We start from the raw sequence: 21,311 nt of genomic DNA on the forward strand, positions 1-21,311 counted from the left end.
TTTCCTCCAGTTGTTGTGGTGTCAACCTTGTAGGTTGTGGGAGGCTATGAGTGGAAACACTTCCATCTTTATAGTTGTGAATGGTATATCTCCTTGTTGCCATAATTTTGCTTTCAACATTTCTCCCCACCCTAAAAACATTCTCCAATGACTTAGGTTCCCAAAGATGAACCTTATGTTGGTTGTTATCCATTAAATTCCCTATAAAAACATCAATCATATGCTCTTCTGGAGTATCAATTACCTTGATATTCAATCTTTGGAAGTTCTTAATGTGCTCTGCAACTTAACTCCTTTATTTGAGATTTATCAATTGGCTAAAGAAGGTATTGTTCTTTGTATCCTCATGATGTGTTATCGATTCCTCCGTCAAAATTGTCCATGTGACAAGTGATTTACGAGAACAAAGCCATCGATAACACACAGATTGATTGGGTTCTAAATATAAAGATGTAATGCATAGCTTTTGTGTGTGTTGCACATCATGTATATCAAAGAACTAATCCATCTATTGTATCGATGTTACTAAATACTTGCCATCAAACTTACTCATATCGATCTTTGGAATTTGGTTGGTCTTCAACCTAAAGTTGGAGTCTCTAAAATCATCATTCACATTCCTTTTGTTCCCATCATGGGTTTCATTGAATACCTTGTCACCACTAGGAAGCCTTTCTTGTAGCAACTTTGTCAAACCTTCCATGTCTACTTCTAAACCTTCCATGCTCCAATTTATGTCTAATTTTAAACCATTAATCTTAACAGTCATCATCACTTCCAATTCAACTTCGGGTATTGTTTGTGAGAGAAATATGTGTTGCACTAGGTCGTGTAATTTTGATATATCATGTTGCATTTCTTCCTCTTCTTCATGCGTCATGTAGAGATTTATGGGGGATTAATGGGTGTAACATCTTTTTGTTTGCGAGGCATTTTGGAACCAATTAATGATATATATGTTTCATTATTCCCTTTGGATCACGTCAAACTGGTTTTTCAAACAAAAGTTGTGCAAATTTAAAAATACACACCTTTTTTGTTTTTTAAGAGCTTGATTTTGAGATTTTTGATCTAACTGACCTTGAAACTATTGTATAAATGTGATTTTTGCCTCTCAAGGTCTGAAAAATCATCTTAAGGTATATTTTTGTGTCTTCTTTCCAACCCCATAAGTTATACCGAGTTTGGATTCTTGAAGATAAAGTTATGTTAAATCTCCCACAATGACCTTATTATGGGTTGGTTCATAATTATTAACTTGTATGGGATGCCATGTGTCACTGTTTCAACCTTTGGCCCTGAAAATTCTACCCAAAAAACAACAGCCTATGCACTTTCAGTCACTTTTTATGACATTTAAATCCAATGCTCGAAGAGAAAGTAATGATGATTTTTCCCTAGGACACTTGTTTGAGATAAAATTTATGAGCATTTAGAAACCCTAAATTCCTTGGACCATATCTCCAAAAATAAAGCAAACCAAGATATAAAACTTTGGCACAATGTTTATAAATATTTATACTCCCCGTGGTAGAAATTTCACATTCTGAAGCCTCACAAAAACAAAGTTATAGTGAAAATGCTAAGATGGCCTATTTGAAGCAGTAAAACCCTGGATCAAGAGCTTTGACACCAAATGTTATGTACCGAGATCAAAATAACACAAAAATAGAAGAAGATATAGATCAATGCCTTGATAATAAGCCAATTCGAGGGGGCAACCTCCTTTTACATCACATAAATGAATAATTATTGGATGATTCAAATGACAAGACCACCTTGGTGTATACACGAGTCTAAAGGGTAAAACTATAATTAGAGCCTACATAACAATAATAATGTAAGGGCACAACAATAAAAATAGTGGCCTTCTATTGGGCCTAATAGAGACATTGTAGGATGAAGCACTTAAGGTGACAGACGATATTAGCACAACGCATCAAGTAGTTAAACAAGAAGTACAGGAAGGGGAAGAAAAGTTGAAGACTCCTATTACAATAGAATTGGCAAAACAGATGTTGGTGCAAGCAAAGGCAGTCAAGGCAAGGGTGGAAATTGTGAAGAAAACATTTCAAAAATTCATTGTGATAATGAAATGTTGAAAAATGCAGCAAGAAAGTCTCAAATTGATTTTTCCTTGGTCAATTTGAGAAAATTTGAATTTCCACATCAGCAAAAAACTTGGATGTAGTTAACTTGTGTGACATGGCTCTTGTCACCGAGTTAGCTCAGTAAATTCAAATTATAGGAGTTGGAGTACAGTTAAGCATGTGTAATTGCTAATTTGTAGCAATCAAGGTCAGTTATTTCAATATGTTTTCAGTTAAACTAGTTTTAATTGTTGGAGGAACTAGTGGAAAATTAGCTGTGCAGTGGGACAATAGTCTAACTCAGTGATCATCTAGTTAACTGATCAATCAACCCAAAATATCCAGTGCATGCAGAGAATTTGAGTTCCCCAGTTGTGGTGGAGATTCCAAGGCAGTGTAACATCAATTGTAGACTAGTCTTGAGTGTACAAGTGTCGCATGCAGTCAGATTATCAACCTTGGGAATTGCGCAAAAATTTTGGAGGAAATTCCTAAATAATAGGGGCCTAATTTCCTTAGGAATTGTGCAAGGAAATAGGGGCTGGAGAAGAGGGAGAAATTGACTTAGTCTAGGACAGAGCTTCTCAGTGAGCAGAGACATAAGTTATTCACTTGCAGGTTGAATTTAGATTGCGCAAGCAATTGTAATACATCTCTATTCATCATATTAATGCAAGCAGGCATAAGGATTTTTTAGCAGATTGCTTTCCCCTGGAAAATTATTGTGCGTGTGCATTGTTTCTTATTGCATGTTTGTGATTTATGTTCTAAATTGTGAATTGAATTCCACAGAGCAATAGAGTAGGTTTGTGTCTTGTAATTTAGATTAAAATTTCATGAGCAGTTACAATTCTACACCATAATTTATACATTGTATCTTAGTTGGATTCACATTAGAGTAGTATTTTCGAAGTTGTTTCTCGGGAAGATCGAATTTGCAATTCAGTGTAGTAGGATCTCTTAAAAGTTGGGAAGATGACCTTCAATGGCCTAACACTAGAGTATGCCTTGGAAGGCAACTCTAATTTCATTGAATGGAGGTGGTGTTGGATGGCAGTGGATTGCTAGAATATGTCAAGACAAAATTGCAAAACCATAGGCATAAGATGCACAGAACCTAGCCCAATGGAAGAAAGATGTAGCCAAGGAAAAGAGAATAATCTTGGAGGGAGAACGAGACCACATTGTCTCAAATCTCCATGGGAAAGAAACTCCTTTTGCAATGTGGAAAGCACTGACATAATTATTCGAGAATATTAGCGACCATAGGAAACTGGTGCTTAAGGATAAATTTCGAAATATCAAGATGCAGAAGAATGACACTATTTTGTAGTATTTGAGCAGATTTACACAAGTTCATGATGAACTTAGAGGGGTTGGTGTTAATGTTGCAGAAGGTGACTTGGTAAGCTTAGCTCTTCTAGGCCTTCCCAAAAGCTGTCACAACTACCAAGACTCGGTGAATGGGAGGGAGAAATTACTGAATTAGGAATGCTTATGATCTGATTTGGTACAAGAGGAGATAAGGCAGAGTACCAAAGATGGAAATTCATCCAAGGGAGGGGATGAAGACAACTTTGCATTGGTTAGAAAGGGAAAGAAGGGAAAAGGGAAGAAATCTCAAACCAAACCAAAATCCAGCCAAGGGGGCAAGAAGAAAGACTTGTCCAAAATTAAATGCTTCAATTGTCATGAATTTGGGCACTATGCCACGAAGTTTCCACACAAAAAGCCGAGAAAGAAGACCTCAGGAGGAGTAGCAGGTGAAGCTTTGGCTTCATAGTTTGGGTTTTACTTCACCCTTATCGCATGCATGATGAGCACAATGGTGAGGAGCGTGTGGTACTTGGACTTTTCTGCCTCGTTCCACATGACAGGGCATAGAGAGTTTTTCAGCCACCTGGAGGAGAAAGATCTCAAATGCATATTGAGTTAGGGGATGACGGAAGGTACAACGCGACCAGGATTGGTATAGTCACCTTTCAAGGGAGTTGAGATCTCCTCTTTGACTCAAGGATGTCATGTTCGTTCTAGGCCTAAAGAAAAATATCATCTTTGTTGCAGTTTTGGAAGACTGTAGTTATGATGTGATCTTCAACAAAGGGAAAGAATTACTTAGACACATAGCCACTGGAAAGGTGAAGCAGATTGGGGTTCATGTGAAGAACATGCATAAGCTAGATGTGGAAGATTGTGTTGCATTAAGCAGTAAGGCAAAGAAAGTGCAGAGCCACAATGTCGGTGAACTTTGGCGCAGAAGACTTGGCCACTTGCATCATGGCGCCTTGAAGATTATGCAGTAAATAACCACTGGCCTCCCTAAAGGAGCACTTGAGCAGCATAATGTCTTCAAAGGTTGTACTTTAAGGAAGTATGAAAAATCCACATTCCATGATTGGGACAACAAAGCACATGCAGTCCTAAAACAAGTCCACTCTGATGTCTATGGACCCTTCATGATAACCTCCACTGTCAAACATAAATATTTTGTCATTTTTATTGATGACTTCTCAAGGAAGTGTTGGATCTTCTTCATGTGGAAGAAGGACGAGACATTCTCCAAGTTTGTAGAAGTCAAGGCACTAGTTGAGAAAGAGATCGGAAAGAAGGTGAAGCATCTCAGGAGTGATAATGGAGGTGAGTATGTTTCAAATGAATTCAACAAATTTTGTGAAAAAGAAGGCATTTGAAGAGAGTTGACAACACCCCATAACCCATAGCAAAATGGGGTGGCTGAGATGAAGAACTGGAGCATTGTGGGAGCAACAAGAGCTATGTTACATGACCAAGGCCTACCACTACATTTGTGGGCAGAGGCATGTAACGCAATAGTCTACTTGTAAAACCGGAGTCCTCATTGAATTGTTGGTATGATTACACCGGAGAAGGATTTCTCGGGGAGAAAGTCAGATGTGTCTCACTTCAGGATTTTTGGAGCCTTTGTTTATTGCCATGTCTCCAAATATTTTAGGAAGAAGCTTGAGCCGACAGTAGAGTTGGGATTATTTGTGGGTTACACAGAAACTCCACACAACTATTGTGTGTACTTACCTTCCCTCATAATGACAGTTGTGCGAAGGGATGTAAAGTTTGACGAGGAGAAAGTGATGCATTGCTCTATTAAGAGGGAGCTTTAGATCCCACTGGAAGAGGAGATTTTAGCTCCAAAGGAGGAGCCTCGAGAGGTTATGGAGCAACCACAAATTTAGGAGCAGATAGTGGAGACATCGGCTCAAGCATAACCATCCATAGAAGGCAGAAAAAGAACGAGGAAATTTGATAGATTAGTGCAAGATGTGAGGGAGAATGTGGGAGCTCCTTCAAATTTGCATAGGCAAATGAGGTCACCTAAGAGGTACACTGGCTACATGGATTTAATGACTGAGCTTGTAGAGACTTATCAATCCTCTTTCGAGGAAGTAGTTGAGAAACCTGTATGGATTAATGAAATGGTGGGAGAGTATAAATCCGTTGTAAAGAACAGTGTTTGGGAAGTGGTCCCAAGACCAACAAATAAATTAGTTGTGGGTTCGAGATGGATCTTCAAGGTTAAGCACGCAACAGATGAAAGCATAGAGAAGTATAAGGCTATATTTGTGGCCAAAGGATTCTCTCGAGTTTAGGGAATTGACTATGAGGGAACCTTTGCTCCCATAGTAAGGTATTCATCCATTAGATCAATTCTAGCACTAGTTAAGAAGATGGGGTGGAAGATCCACCATATGGATGTATAAACAACATTTCTCAATGGGGTTATTGAGGAGGAGGTGTACATCAAGCAACCATAAGGTTTTGAAACATTTTATCAAGAGTCTTATGTGTGTAGACTCAAGCGAGCATTGTACGGTCTCAAACATACACCATGTGCTTGGTACACCAGGATCGACAACTATCTCACTGGTTTGGGCTTCACCAAAAGTGAAGTAGGCGTGAACCTTTATCATATCTTGGTAGAAGGTAAATTTCTTATTATTGCCTTGCATATTGATGATTTAATTTTAACGAGTGATGAGCAGTTGATCATGTCTTGCAAGGATGACCTTGCAAGGGAATTTGAAATGAAGGACATGGGTCTCATGCACTACTTCCTTGGGTTGGAAGTATGGCAAGGAAATGGGGAATTGTTTATGTCTTAGGAAAGTACATAAATGAGATACTACAAAGATTTCGCATGGAGAGTTGTAAACCCATGGAGACACCTCTAGCAACCAACTAGAGGAAGGAGGATGCCACTTCAGGTGAGGAAGTGGATGCTACCATTTATCAGAAGCTAGTGGGTTCACTGATGTATCTTGTGAACACACGACCAGGTATGTGTTATGCAGTCAACCAACTGAGTCAAGCTATGTTTAGGCCAACCAAATTATATTAGAATCCAGCTAAGCATGTTTTACGATACCTCAGAGGCACTACCCAGTTTGGATTATGGTTCAGAGGTACAAAGGAAGTGAAGTTGTGTGTCTTCACAAATGCAGATTGGGTAGGGATTCCATTATACTGAAAGAGTACATCGGGAGGATTTTTCAGTGTTGGGTCTACGACTATTTCTTGGTACATTAGGAAGTAAAGATTTGTGGCACTCATCTCAGCAGAAGAAGAATACATGGTTGTAATTCAAGTAGCATGTGAGGTGATATGGAAGAGAAAGATACTTGTGGGACTGTTTGGTCACATGATGGATCCAACTATGATCTATTGTGATAATTGTAGTTGCATCAATCTCTCTGAGAATCTAGTATTTCATGATCGATCCAAGCATATAGATATTTGATATTACCATTTACAGAATTGTGTGCAGAGGTGGATAATGTTGCTGCAATACATTCCGGTAGAGGAACAAGATGCTAACATTTTGACAAAGGTTTTTTCAAGAGGGAAGTTCAAGTTCCATGGGTGCAGGATAGGGGTGGTTGATAATCCCTTTCTTGTTGAGAGGGAGTGTTGAAAAATGTAGCAATAAAGTCTCAATTTGATTTTGCCTTAGTCAAATTGAGAAAATTCGAATTTCCATATCAACAGACAACTTGGATGCAGTTAACTTGTGTGACATGGCTCTTGTCACCCAATTAGCTCAGTAAATTCAAGTTAGCGGAACTGGAGTTCAATTAAGAATGTGTGATTACTAATTTGTACCAATCAAGGTCAATTATTTCAAGATGTTTTAAGTTAAACTAATTCTAAATGTTGGAGGAACTAGTGGAAAGTCAATTGTGTAGTGGGACAACAGTCTAACTCAGTGATCAGCCAGTTAATTGATCAATCAACCTGAATAGCTAGTGCATGCAGAGAATTCGAGTTCCCCAGCTATGGTGGAGATTCCAAGGCAGTGTAACATCAGTTGTAGAATAGTCTTGAGTGTACAAGTGTTGCATGCAGTTAGATGATCAACCTTGGGAATTGTGCAAGCATTTTGGAGGAAATTCCTAAACAATAGGGGCCTAATTTCTTTAGGAATTGCGCAAGGAAATAGGGGTTGAAGCAGAGGCAGAAATTGATTAAGTCTAATTCAGAGCTTCTTAGTGAGCAGAGACATAGGTTATTCACTTGCAGGTTGAGCTCAAATTAAGCAATCAATTGTAATACAGCTCTATTAATCATATTAATGCAAGTAGGCATAAGGGGGTTTTAGCAAATTGCTTTCCATTGGAAAAATAATGTGCATGTGTGTTGTTTCTTATTGCATGTCTGTGATTGATGTTCTAAATTGTGAATTGAATTCCACAGAGCAATAGAGTAGGATTTTGTCTTGTGATTTAGATTAAAAATTTCATGAGCAATTACAATTCTACACCATAATTTCTGCACGAAAGAGACAGTTTCCTTAGTAGAACAGTAGAAAGATTAAGTGGCTCAAGGACAAGCCATGGATCAATGTTGGGGACATGTTCGAGTAGCGTTTTGGGGGTATCAAGGTTTTGGGAATTGTGCATAGGAGGATACGATGCAAAAAGGATAGTTGAAGAATAACACATGGAAGTCTGAATAATAATAGGCATAATCGTTGGGCTAGTTTTGTATGTAATAGCCCACACTAATGTTTACGACCCGTAGTAATATTTTACTACTAAATTTTTTTAGTCATCTTGGGTCCAACTATTTTGTGTGTTTTACACATTATGTGATAGCATGTCTATTTTCATATTATTATAATTTTAAATAAATGAATGATGAGTTTATAACTTAGAATAATGCTATACCTCATTTCTTTTTTTGAATGGTAATAAGTGATAATATGTTGAATATGGGAATGTTAGTGTAGGGTCTCCATCTCCTTCATCACTGTAGAATTGTTCGGGTGGTCTCGCTTGACCTCTGTTTGAGCTCTTCCATTTCATTAGACAGAGACTTGACAAGACAGGTCAAGCTTTCAAGATCAGATGGTTCTTTCTCTTTGGCCCTGTTCACAGAGGCCTGAGACCTCGTACCCATGTCTTTGGAGTATTTTGTTGGTTCATCATCTGAAATTACTTTGATTGCATGAAATTCCTTCTCAACACTGATAGCCTCCTCATAATTTCCCGTTAGTGTTTGTTTCACAGTTCGCTTCACAAATTGCACAATGCTTACTGACAAGGTAGAAGTGTAGTAGTCTAGCGTGATGGAGTCATGAGGTTTCATGCTTTCTGAAAAATTGTTCGAAATGCGATTGAACCTCTAATTGAAATATTTCACTTTTTCCTTTTTCTCCATCTTGAGATTACCCAACCCTTTCAATAACATGGCGGGGGTCTTATCATAAACGAATTTTTCAAGGAAGATATTCTTAAATCCCCCCAATTTTGGATGGATTTTGGAGGAAGGATGTGATACCATACAACTGCTCTACCACCCAAAGTACATGGAAAAATTCTACATGCAACATCATCGTAACATATCTCAACTGTTTGCAGATGTAAGTAAGTGTCCATATGGTTTTCGACCTTCATTGTTTTATCAGGGTCACACTTCGTTAAGAGCTTCTTTAAATGTCTTGGAATCTTGTGCAAAACACCCAGAAGTACTTCTTTAAGAGTGGCAAAAATCACTTCTTCTTCGAGTAGAAAATACTATCCCCGTGGGGGTGGTCTTTTTCTTCTTCGAAGAATAGGGAAGACTAAATACTCCTGGGATCAATCCAACAACTTTTTCAAATTGACAGGTTATAGGGTGGATGGCCCGAATATGATCATATGGGATTTCACGTTTAGGCTTGGGCTGAGAAGAGTCACCAACTTCAGAAGCACGAGTAGGGGAGGTGCAATGAACATTGTTGTCTTGACCAGAAGATGGGATGATGGGGTCAGTGGGTTTATCAACCATAAAATACTGGTTACCCTCCTTCTAGTGCCAGAAATGTTAACGGTGTTGGACCCGACAACATTCAAGGGATCTCCTTGATGTGAAGTCTCAATTAGACCTCACACCATTTCGTGTAGGATTCCCATCCAGTATAAAGGCTCAATTGTCGAATTCTTAAATATTTGCTTTGGCTCTAGCTATCAGCAGGAGAGAGGGATGCAAAGGTATCTTCGAAAAGCAAGAAGGTGTGATTGGTGAGTGTTCAATTAGAATTGTGTCAAGGTTCTTCTACTGTAGAAGGGGGAGAAAAGTGAGCCTCTAAGTGAGGGGTACTAGTACTATTCAAGAAGAGACACACATGAACTAGAAGGGCTTGTCTAACACCCAACGGAATAGTCCACTGTGGATGTGACGATCATTACAACCAACAAATAAAGAAAGATTTGTCTAATATCCCGCAAAATAGTCCACAAGGATGGGACAACAATAACAACCAATACAACACATTCTCAATAAGATAAGTAATGAAATAACTGAATTAGTTCAACTCTCTTAGCACATGTGAAAGCAAACATGAAATACAAACATCTCCATAATAGTCTTACAAACATTCATAGTCCATGCATGAAGAACATGCTGGCCTTGAAGGATTTTGTTATTAAGTAAAAGTTCCAAGACACATGTTTACAATGTACATCACTAGCCCCAGTAGTGGGACATCGAAACCACTCCTTACTCCTCAAAGAACTAGCTAATCTCTCTAATGCCTTGCGGGAGGAGCCAAGGTGAAAACTCCTTTGCTCATACAATGAGGGAGTATATATAACCAAGGACAACTCTTTGACTACCCTCATGACTGTTTGACTTCCTATGACTTTTCAACTTACATGACTCTTTACATTCCATGTGTGTCCTTTGGACTTCCAATTTACAATACATTTTGAATACAATATACATCATCCACAATAGTGATGTGGCAAATGACCACTCATGACATGACATGACACTGTTGACATGGACTGCTTGATGATGTGGCAATGTCAAGTCATTGTTGTTGTTGAGTGTTGGATGTCTTCTTGAAAATGCCTTCTCTTCATCTCTGCATGACTTGGGGACACAAAATCTTCAATATTCTCCATCATCTTTCCATGACATGATAGTGTACATGTTCCTGCAATTCACTCATAACGAGACGACATCAATCGAAAGCCCCCTAGTTTAAGATGATGCATTCTGATTCACCAATTGAGCCCAAAACAAGTGACATGCTGGGAAGAGGGGCTTAGTGTCTGCGCATTGCGTAGTCCCAATAGTCAGGGGGAGGAGGTTGAGCTTTGAGACTACAAAGTGTGCAGCTTAGGGAGGCCTAAAGGACATGACTATGCAGATTTTGGAGCTAGAGGGGTTAGGCTGAGGAAATGGACACTAGGAGAGCCACTGCGCAGTTTTAGGTGTTAGGGGAGGATGGGATTCTACACATTGCGCATTTCAAGCACCCAAGGGATGAGCTTGAGGTTTGGAGATGTGAAGTGCACAGTTCAAGCCATGCTAGAGGACATAACTACAGAATTTTTGGGGTCAAGGTTGGGAATCAGGCACAAGAATTGCGTAGTGTAGTAGCACTAGGAGACAGGGGTTGCATATTGCGCAATATCAAGTAGCAAGGTCACAACTTAGAGGGTTAAGACTACATAGTGCATAGTTCAGTTGGGGCTCGGTGAAGCTAAGTTGCTCGGTCGAGAAGTTTTTTTGAAAATGGCTAAGTGTGGGATGGGTGATGAACTATGATGAACTTTGAATGCGATCACACACTTATTGTACTTTGACGACATGACAACATACATCATCCGAACATGTAAACAAAGCATTTCCCTTCGTGTGACTGCCTTACGACAAGTGCGACACTTAGGATAAACTTTGGCATGACGATGGCCACACTTGTGCGACACATTTAGAACTTTTATGTATAGGTGTGATAGATGCTTACATGGTTAGAAAAACTCATATACACAAAGACAAACCTTTGAAACCACCAGAATAGGCTTGAAAACATTGCACGACAGCCAAACATGCCAAAAGACGACAGTTAACCCGACATGCAAAAGGGATTGAAGCATTACAAGAAAGCATAAGCTTAAATGTTCATGACAGCAATGTAATAGACCAAGGAAGGATCTGGAATTGAGAGTAAACCAAAATTTTGGAGGGTGTTGGAGCAACTACAACAGGTTCTCTTGAAGGAACATGGGTTATTAGGAAAGTTCACTAGTCTGTGGTTAAGTTATGAAGTTGTTGAAGGTTGGGTCTCTGATAACTAGGCAAATCATGAACCCCAAAACATTTCACTATTACGGAGATGGGTATTATGCATTTATCTTTGAAAACTAGGAAGATAGAGACCAAATATATAAGTCGGGTCCCTATTTCATGGGCACCAGAGGTTTGTTTCTTACTCATCGATCTCTAGATTTTAATCCCATGATGGAAATCTCCTCTGCTCATGTGTGGATCAAATTGCCTTTTATCCCTCTTCTTTGTTGGGGTGAAGGAATTTTTAAGGCAACAAGTGATAAACTGGGTAGATTTATTTCCAATGATACAGAACAAGGGACCAACTTTTCATGTCCTCGAATTTGTGTTGAAATGTGTTTCTCTAAAGGCCTCCCTGAGGTGATTTAGCTAAATCTAGATAACTGGTCTCATCTCTAGTCATTGGGTTATGAGAAGATTTATTTTAAATGTAATCTATGCCATGAATATGGACACTTTCTAAAAAGTTGTCTAAAAGCTTCAAATTCTTGAAGCTCTCTAAATCCATTGCCCCCTTTTAAAGAAAAGCAAGGAGAAAATTCACAAGGATTCATCCCCATGAAAAGAAAACATAAGAAGCATGGAAGTAAAAGGAAACATACATGTAAGGCCAAAGCTAAGCATCAAACCCTTTCCAAAAGTAGCTTTGAAGTCTTAAATGCTTCAAGGAAGAAGGTGAAAATATCAAGGTGATGCAGACCAACAAAATATTCTTGTTCCAAAGGTCCCTCCTAATTCGAATAACGTAGAAGAGCCAACTCAGGACCCTCTAAAGGAAACTCTTGCGGTGGGAAAGCTTTCCCCATAGGTCTCTCCCGCTTTAAAAGTTGAAGAAGAAAGAAAGGTGGTCAAGAATAAGTCCTCCTCTTCTTACCCTTCTTATTCAGTTGTGCTTAAAAAGTAGTGTTCCTCCCCACTGGTAACAAGAAGCAAGAAAGATCATAGTAGAAAGAACTTTGGTCCTGACTTCCATGGGCCAGACAGTGGACCATCTTCTAGCAACTTAGATAAATGTTATATTTTTGCATTTTCTTGTAAAAGAAACTTGTTAAAATATACTCTTACTCTCATGTCGCAGTAGGAATAAAAATTATAAGCCCTAGTTTTGGAACTTTGCCCCCTACTCTTATTGGTCGAAGGTTGGTTTCTTAGTTTTTTTCGTAAAAGTGTCATTTGAGGGAGCCAGTCAAAGGGGCTCACAAAAATAAGAACATATTGTAACTCATTTCCCGAGTAACTGCTACATCTGGGCGCATATTTTAATATAAATCCTTCTCATTTATGTTAAAAAAATAAAATGGATTTCACTGATGGCTAATGAAATCTTCGGTACCTTTGAATTGTACATGTTTGTAATTTATCAACTTAATGATGATGTTAATTAAATGCATCATAATAATATTATTAAATTAATACAATTATGTGAAAGTAAATATATTAAGTCATTAAGTAAAGATTAGCTTGGTTACACGTAAGGTGATTAATTCATGGTGCCAAGGGCGAAAATATTCAAATGACCATATCTCAATGATATAAACTTTGTCTGTAATAAATTTATTTCACGAGAAGGTTCTCAACTAGCAGAAGGTGATGGCAATCTCAAAACATATTTTTGAGTTGAATAAAAAAGGTGAAAATTTGATACCCCATACCCTCAATATGGTTTAGAGGGGGTTAGGTATATTACAAGTTTCAATAGCCATGGGTGGTGAGACCCTCAAGTTGCAATGTCTCCTAAGCATAGTTATTGAATATTAACTCACGAAAAACCAATTTTGCAAGGTTGCTTATTGATGGGACAAGCATCTTATGTGTTGATGGATTAGTGGACGATGTATTGGCTCTTAGTTGTTGTATCTCCATGTGGAAGGGAGCCTAGAACCATGTATAACTTTGATGTTGAGTACATAACATATACAACCTATGCTTATGCCTGTGTTTATTCCTATGCATGTTGCTAGCTTTGGAATGATTACCCCTCCAACTTCCTTCCTCAGTGCTTATGGTTTGTTCCACGCAATAGGATTTTGTTTTCTCTAGCTTCATAAAACACCTCATGGTTAAAGAGGTGATCTTCTGATGGTCGCGAACTTTGCATAATAACAACTAAAGTAAGTAATGGAGTTAATAGTTGATGTAGATTCTTTGACCTTCTTCCCATCAACATATAAGGAAAGTGGTACTGATGTGGGAATAAACTCTCACACCTGAGAGGTTTGCTCCCAACCATTGGCTATATTGAGGTAAAGCATGAAGAAGATATGCGAGTAAAAGATAAGCAAACTAACATAAAGTGGGCTAAACATAGCACGACAAACCAAGAAGATTGCTTTATATTAGCATAGAATAAATCAAGTTAAGCAAAGCATGATAGCCTGGGCCAATTAAGTGGGCTCAAAAGGTCCAATTCTATACAAAGCTTCATTAAGGTTACACATATAAACCCCACAATCTGACCACAATAGTAAGTACCTATAACATTTCAATTGATTTGGGCTCAAAATGTCTAGTTCTATACGAAGCATCATCAAGGTTGCACATATAACCCCCACAATTTCACCATGACAGTAAGTACCTATATACCTCAACTGATTTTTTTCTTTAACTAGCTCTCACTTGTAAATTTTGTGATGCATTAACTAGTTGAGGAAACGATAACATGAATAAAAATCAATATTTTGAGACTATATTTAACATTTTGAAAGTCATTCTAATAATTTATATGTCGATTACTACATATGTTGCATGAATTCAAGCTGGATGCACCAACGTGCATAACAAATGAGTACGTGCCTACAAACCTAGATATGGAAAAATATTAAATGATTATAGGGCCTACACCACTAGATGGAATAAAGGAGTTACACACCCAAATCCAAAGCTACTATGGGCAATAATATGCATGAAGCAAAAGAGTTGCAGTGATTATGTGCTAGCTAAGGTAGTTAGGCAATTACACGTCGATTAAGGTAGTGCTATAATTGTGTCAATTGAAGTGATAGTGTTATCACCGTGTATAATGTTATAAGTGAGGTCCAACGTTATAAACATGGTCCTTACTCCTTATTGGATTATCCATTATTTAAATTATAGATGCTTATGAAATCTAAGCAATGAGAGTTAATGTTAAAGTAAGGAGTAACGAAAGAGTAACATTACTTACCTATAAAACTATAACATCAACTAGAATTTGCAACCTATAATTATGAACAACATATTTTACTAAAAAATATAACTCAATTTATGATACTCTATATGTAACTAAATAACATAGCAACAAGATCACTACATTTTAAAATTTAAAAAACAAAAAAACATAACTTCTATAAAATTGAAACAAAATAAAATTGAATAATGAATATTAATTTTAATTTAATATTAATAAAAAATAAAAATAAAAAATACATTACTATAATAGTTTTTTGAATTAGAGTTTTATAAAAATTTTGAAATTTAAAAATAACCCAAGCTAATAAAATGCTTTTTACCCCATCCAAAACTAGTATAGATATGGCCACCCAACCAAAAAAAAAAATATCTTTTGTTCCAAAAAAGATATCAATGCGAATTCAAAAGACGTGGCTTTCCTCTAGTTTCCCACCAAGCTAAAAATTTCATGAGTGAGGCCTTCATACAAAGAAATCAATTATCTGTTTTCTCGAAAAGGATAGATTTAGTTGAATGTGATTAAAGTACTTAGATTTTTTATTTTCACGAGGAACAATATGTGAATTGTTTTTGTTTTCACGAGCAGTAATATTTGAAGTTCATAAGGAGTAAATATAGTTATGATATTTTATATATATCATCACAAAATATATATATTAAAAATTTGTGACCGGAGCATATGGTTAAGGTATATTGGAAAAAATACTATACAAAATATCTGTTTAAATTTTTTTGAAAAGAAAAAAAATATTAAAAAAAAACTATTCTCCTTCCAACAAAATGATAATAAAACTATTCTCCTTCCAACAAATTGATAATAGGAAAGATTTAACATTAATTTTTTTATAATTTGATTTTAATGAGTATAAGATTAGGTTTTCTAATTTGTTTATATAGAATGACGTAAAATAGAATAGGTTTAAAATTTGAGGAATATTCATTTTATTAGATCTAAGGGAGTTAAGAGAATGTTAGATATTATATTTTAGAGATTTTTTACTACTATTTTGGGAGGGGATATTTGTTTATTTTTAATTTTTAATTTTTAAATATGTAAGGGGAGGAGAAGAAGATGAAAGATTGACCTTTTTATCTTTCTTTTTTTCTACCCTTGATTCCCCCTTCCTAAAACTAAGTCCTTATCTTGTGAAGATTCCAGATTTTCCCCAAATGTGATTGCTTTCTCATTTTGAGGATTAATGTTCCCTTTTGCACTTGATCTAATGTCGTCAGGTTAGCTTAGAGGACTAGATGAAATTTGGTATCCTCATCTTGTCCCCTTTAGGTCTGTATTGCTTCAAATATGTTGTTGTGGGAGTAAGCGGGTTTGACTTGGGCTTGATTTATGGTTGAGTCCTCTTAGACGAATGTTTCATTTGCTTTCTTGAAAATTGTTTGAATGATCCTTGCTTATCATTATTTTGAGAAGTTGGAGTTAGCTTAGAAAATGATCAAGTTGCTTGAGTATTAGAACTTCTTTTCACAAAGTGCCCATACTCATGGCAATAGTTGCCTTTGAAAGGAACCTACCCATAATCTAGGGTCTGAAGATGACTCCAACACTCCAAGTCAAGTTGATCACATTGGGAAGTCTCTTTGCAAAGTCCATGTCCACGCAAATTCTAACAAATGCAAAAAAATTACCCTTGGGCTTTGGATGAGTAATATAATGGTCTAACTTGTCTCTGATAGCTTTAAAAATACCATAACCCAATAAAATAATGGGTAGATATGGTGATCTAATCCAAACAAGAGCATAAGACATTTCCATGTTGGGGTTAAAGTCTAAAGTCTAGTGGGCAAAAAACATTCCCCTATAGTACATGAAGTAGGGGTTAGATTTGAAGATTAGATCCCTATCTTGTTTGCTTTCAAAAATTAAATTATAAAATCCTTTTCCATGGTACAAAGTAGCATTTGGCTCATGATTTACTCAAATATTAGTCCAATCTAGAACAAAGTTAAGATTGTACCAAAAGACCTATAAAGCTACCAACTAAACCTCTTTCCTAAAGCACAATGATGTTATTTTTCACCACAAAGGACCCCAAGTCAAGATTTGGGATTGCTTTCACCCATTTTGCAAATTTGCATTTCTCAAGTCATTTTTTACCAACTAAAGAAGAACCATTGGGCAAAGAAGCATGAAATATCTCATTGGGATTGGGAGTACGACCCATTAAGAGGTCAATGAATAGAAATCACAAAAGAAAGCAAGAAATGAATCAATCCTCATGTGGGCATGGAGATCCCTACAACCACAAAACACATCTCTTCACATATAAGGCACTTAATGTCAAATCTGCAAGCAAGAACAATCTGTGGGTGCCCTGAGGAGATTAACTTTCTATAGATCTCGTCTTCTTTATAAATCAACCACATGGTGGGCTCTCTTCAAATCTCAACTTCTGAAGTGACGTGGTGAGCTCTCTTTGGATCTCAACTTTTGAAGCGACGCAATCAGTTTTTTTTCAAGTCTCGACTTCCCTAGAGAAATGTAATGAAACTAGGGAAACTATAGGCGTTGCTCAAAACTCTTGTTATTGATATTTATTTATTTATTTCTTACATCTAGAGGAATCAACAACTAGGCTGGTCTCGTACTCACGTGACACGAGATTGATTCCAACCGCTACCACTATAACCTTTAGGTGCATACACATTCCCCTTGCACACACACAAGGAATGAGGGGATTTGAACCTCAAACCTCCTTGCACGTAACACTTCATTTTCATGACCATCACCAACTGAGCTGCCCTCGGGGGCTAGATTTATGTTATTGATTATATAAATAAAAGTTTTAATATTTTTTTTACTTCATTAATAGTAAACGAAGTAAATTATTAAATTTGTTATTATAAAATTTAATTTTAAAATGATTAAGAAAAATATTTATAATCTTCACAATGTTTAAAGTAAAGATTTTACATTTGATTAACAATCATTTAATCTAATGTTTAAAATCAATTAATAAATTTATATTAATCTAATCATTAAAATAAAATATTATTTATTTGTAACTTATATTAAATGTGAATTGAGGTTATCTCAAGTGGTTGGGTGCAATGGTTGTTATTTTCCACACCCATATTCAAATCTACACTAATAATACGATGAGCTATAATATCTTAATAAGTATTATTGTAATAACTTCGTGCTTATAAACATTGATATATTAACTTTTAACATTAAAACTATAAACATTAATATATTAATTTTTAACCTCAAACCTCATTTACTATCACTAACTTTATTTTATCCTTCAAACTGAAAAAACATAACATACACTAAAACCCATTTAATATAAACTTAAATAACATACACTAAAACCCATTTAATATAAACTTTCAATACTTTTTAATTATTGTCTTAAAATTTTAAAATAACTTACACAGCACATGACAACTACCCTATATTATAACATCTTAAAATGAAAAAAATTGAACTTAAAATTAACCCATACATTTTTTCTTTTCAAAGGATATAAAATAATATATTATCATTTAAGTAATGTCATCCAAGGTTTGATGTTGAATCGATGACCTTTGCATTTCATAATATTCAATATGTAACTTTAACATTTTAGGATATATATCATGATATTTAATGTGTTTGTTTTTGTTTTTTTTAAGTTATTTATAATTTCAAATTGTGTATTGATTTACTATATGATATTTGTAATGGAATAATTATTTTTTTATTTTTATTAATGTTACATTTTAAAATATTATATATATGATTGGATAATTTTATAATATAATAAATAATAATATTTAAAAATTAAACTAGTGAGATGACATTGTAAATTAGGATGGAAATTTTAGTAATAGTGGCAGATCTAGTTTCAAACGCAACTCGGAGCACTTCTGATACCAAAGAAAATGTTTTAGAATCTCATGCTATCAAGTCTCAGAACAAAACAACTATATAAAAGGGAGTTGTGAAGGTTTAAGGATTCACAAACGACACATAATTGCAACAATTGTCGATGACGCAAGGTTAGAGGCCCCTGATTTCGTGGTTGAAAGTTATGGCGAAATGTGGCTCCATTCAAAGGAAAAAAGAGGCTCTCGTAGAGCGGTGGGCTGAGGAACCCCTGTGTTGCTCCTTGCTTATATGTTATCGAAGATTGTGCTAGATTCATCAACTTGTTATCAGATCTTTGTCAAACTCCCCTCTGGGTTGTCATTGCTCATTAAGGTTTTCTCCTTAGATTTGATTTGAGACCTCAAGTTTTATTTAGAACTTCAAGTGAGTATTCCCTCATGCATGCAACACCTACGTTTTTAAGGTAAGCAATTGAATGATGCTTCTCCTCTCTCAGTTTACAACATTGGTAAAGATGTCACTGTTTTTATGGTTCTTCATCTACAATGAGGAATTGGAGGTATGTTTCCTCCTCTCATAATTTTTCTTATAATGATGTGATCCATGCTCAACACCCCCCCCCCCCCAAGACAAATCAAGCCCAAATGGTTCTTGGGTCGTTCTTGGTGGAAAAATCTAAGGAAGTTCCCTCCCTATAAATCTCTCACTTATATCTCGAGGATCTGCACCAACTGTATTCATAGGCAACCCTAATTTTCCATTTTAATGGCTTCTGGCCTTGCACGATTGATCTATACAATGGATCCATTCAGTATGGACTAAGAATTACAAGGTTATTTTTTGCTCAAAAGGCTTCTTCATTGTCTTAGTTGGGGAACAAGAAGACTATGATAAATCTTTATGTAAAGGGCCTTGGTTTTGTGGCAATGTTGGACTATTTTTAACCCCCTGGTTCCTAGATTTTGACCCTTCCATAGCTATCATTACCAAGCTACCAATATGGGTCAGACTTCCTAATATGCCAACTCACTTATGGCACTACACGATCTTTCAAGGCATTGGAGACTCTCTGGGTCATTACCTTACTACTAATGCCTCTTTGTGGGCAACATGGTGTATACATCTATGTCAAAATTTGTGTTGAAATCAGTATTAGTAAAGGGATGTTAGACCAAATCAATTTAAAAATTGGTGATTTTCATTAGACCTAGGTTTTGGAATATGAGAATATTGCTTTCTATTGTTACTTCTATCATCAAATAGGTCATTTATAGAACTCTTGCCTAGTGTTTAATGATCAACAAAAGTGAAATGTCCACAATTCCAAATCTAAAATTTGGGAGCCTTGCAACCCTCCTCTTATGGAGGGGAAGACCTCCTCTAAGTAAGACAAGGATGATGAAGAAGTTGATGATGAAATCAATATGGGAAACAAGGTCCAAGACTTAGGGCCTTAAGCATCTCCAAAGGCTCCTGATGTGAACCATGGCCCTTCAATAAGCACAAAGATATTGAATAACAATGCTTCTCCAAGTATATTGAAACGAGCTCACTAGTCAACTTCTTTGAACTCCAATAAGGAATCTCCTTCAATGTACAATGATAATTTGCAGACTGCTTTGATCAAACTGCCTTTGGAAGGTTCGTTCAAGGTTTCGAAAAATAAAGGAAAGAAAGGTCGCCTTGAGGATCAACCCCAATTTGGGTGATTCTCCTCTCTAGTTGTTTCTTTTGTTTTATTTCTACTTTGCTATTCTTATTATCATTTATCTATGCTTTGATACTATTAGTATACAACATATTGTGCCATAAAAAAGAGTCATTATGACAAATAATGTAATTCTATTTTTGTTTGATCAATAGAATTTTTAGACTTACAACCTTTTTTATATATAGTATAATAAAATTGTGAGAAAGGTTATAATATGTGTTGTATTATTATTATATTTTTAAAACTTGCAATTAATTGTCATACAAGTTATATCCATTCCCTTTAAAAATTCATAACATAAAATAGTTGAATCCTTCTACAAAAATGTCTAGTATCCTTTAAAACTATATATCATATAACATATGCATAAATTCTATGAGTTTTGTAATACATTGAAACTAATAACGAGTAAAGCAACTTTTAACATCTTACTAACATGAGTTTGCACAATATTTTTTCCAATTAGTTGATGCCATCTCCTCATCAAATTGATTCACTATTTCTTCTCCCTTTTATTCTCCATTGAATGAGCACATTGCAATTTTCTAGGACACGATCAAATGGTCTTCTCAATGTATATTCAGAGCAAGTTCAAGAGGAGGCTACATTAACCTTCCACCACTATTTGTTTTTTATTTCAAACAAAGATTCTACAATTTCTACCATCTAAGTGGAAATATGATTTTCCCTGTCGTGCAATTTAGTTATCAAATTGTATATTTCAAACCTATTATAATAACATGGTCCTTATGACTTTGAAAAGCATGTTAAATCTCTTAGCACTCATGGGAATCCAACTGTCCTCCAAAATCATTGAATCCTTTTGTTGAAAAGGAATGATATCCTCTACCTACTGATATCTCACTTATCTTTAATTGCCTCACATGAAATTGTCTTTGCAAATTGATAGTGAAGAACTAGTTCG

Source organism: Pinus tabuliformis, chromosome X, assembly GCF_031772625.1.
Source record: "Pinus tabuliformis cultivar Carrire ecotype Pingquan chromosome X, CPIR1, whole genome shotgun sequence".
Lineage (NCBI taxonomy): Eukaryota > Viridiplantae > Streptophyta > Pinopsida > Pinales > Pinaceae > Pinus > Pinus tabuliformis.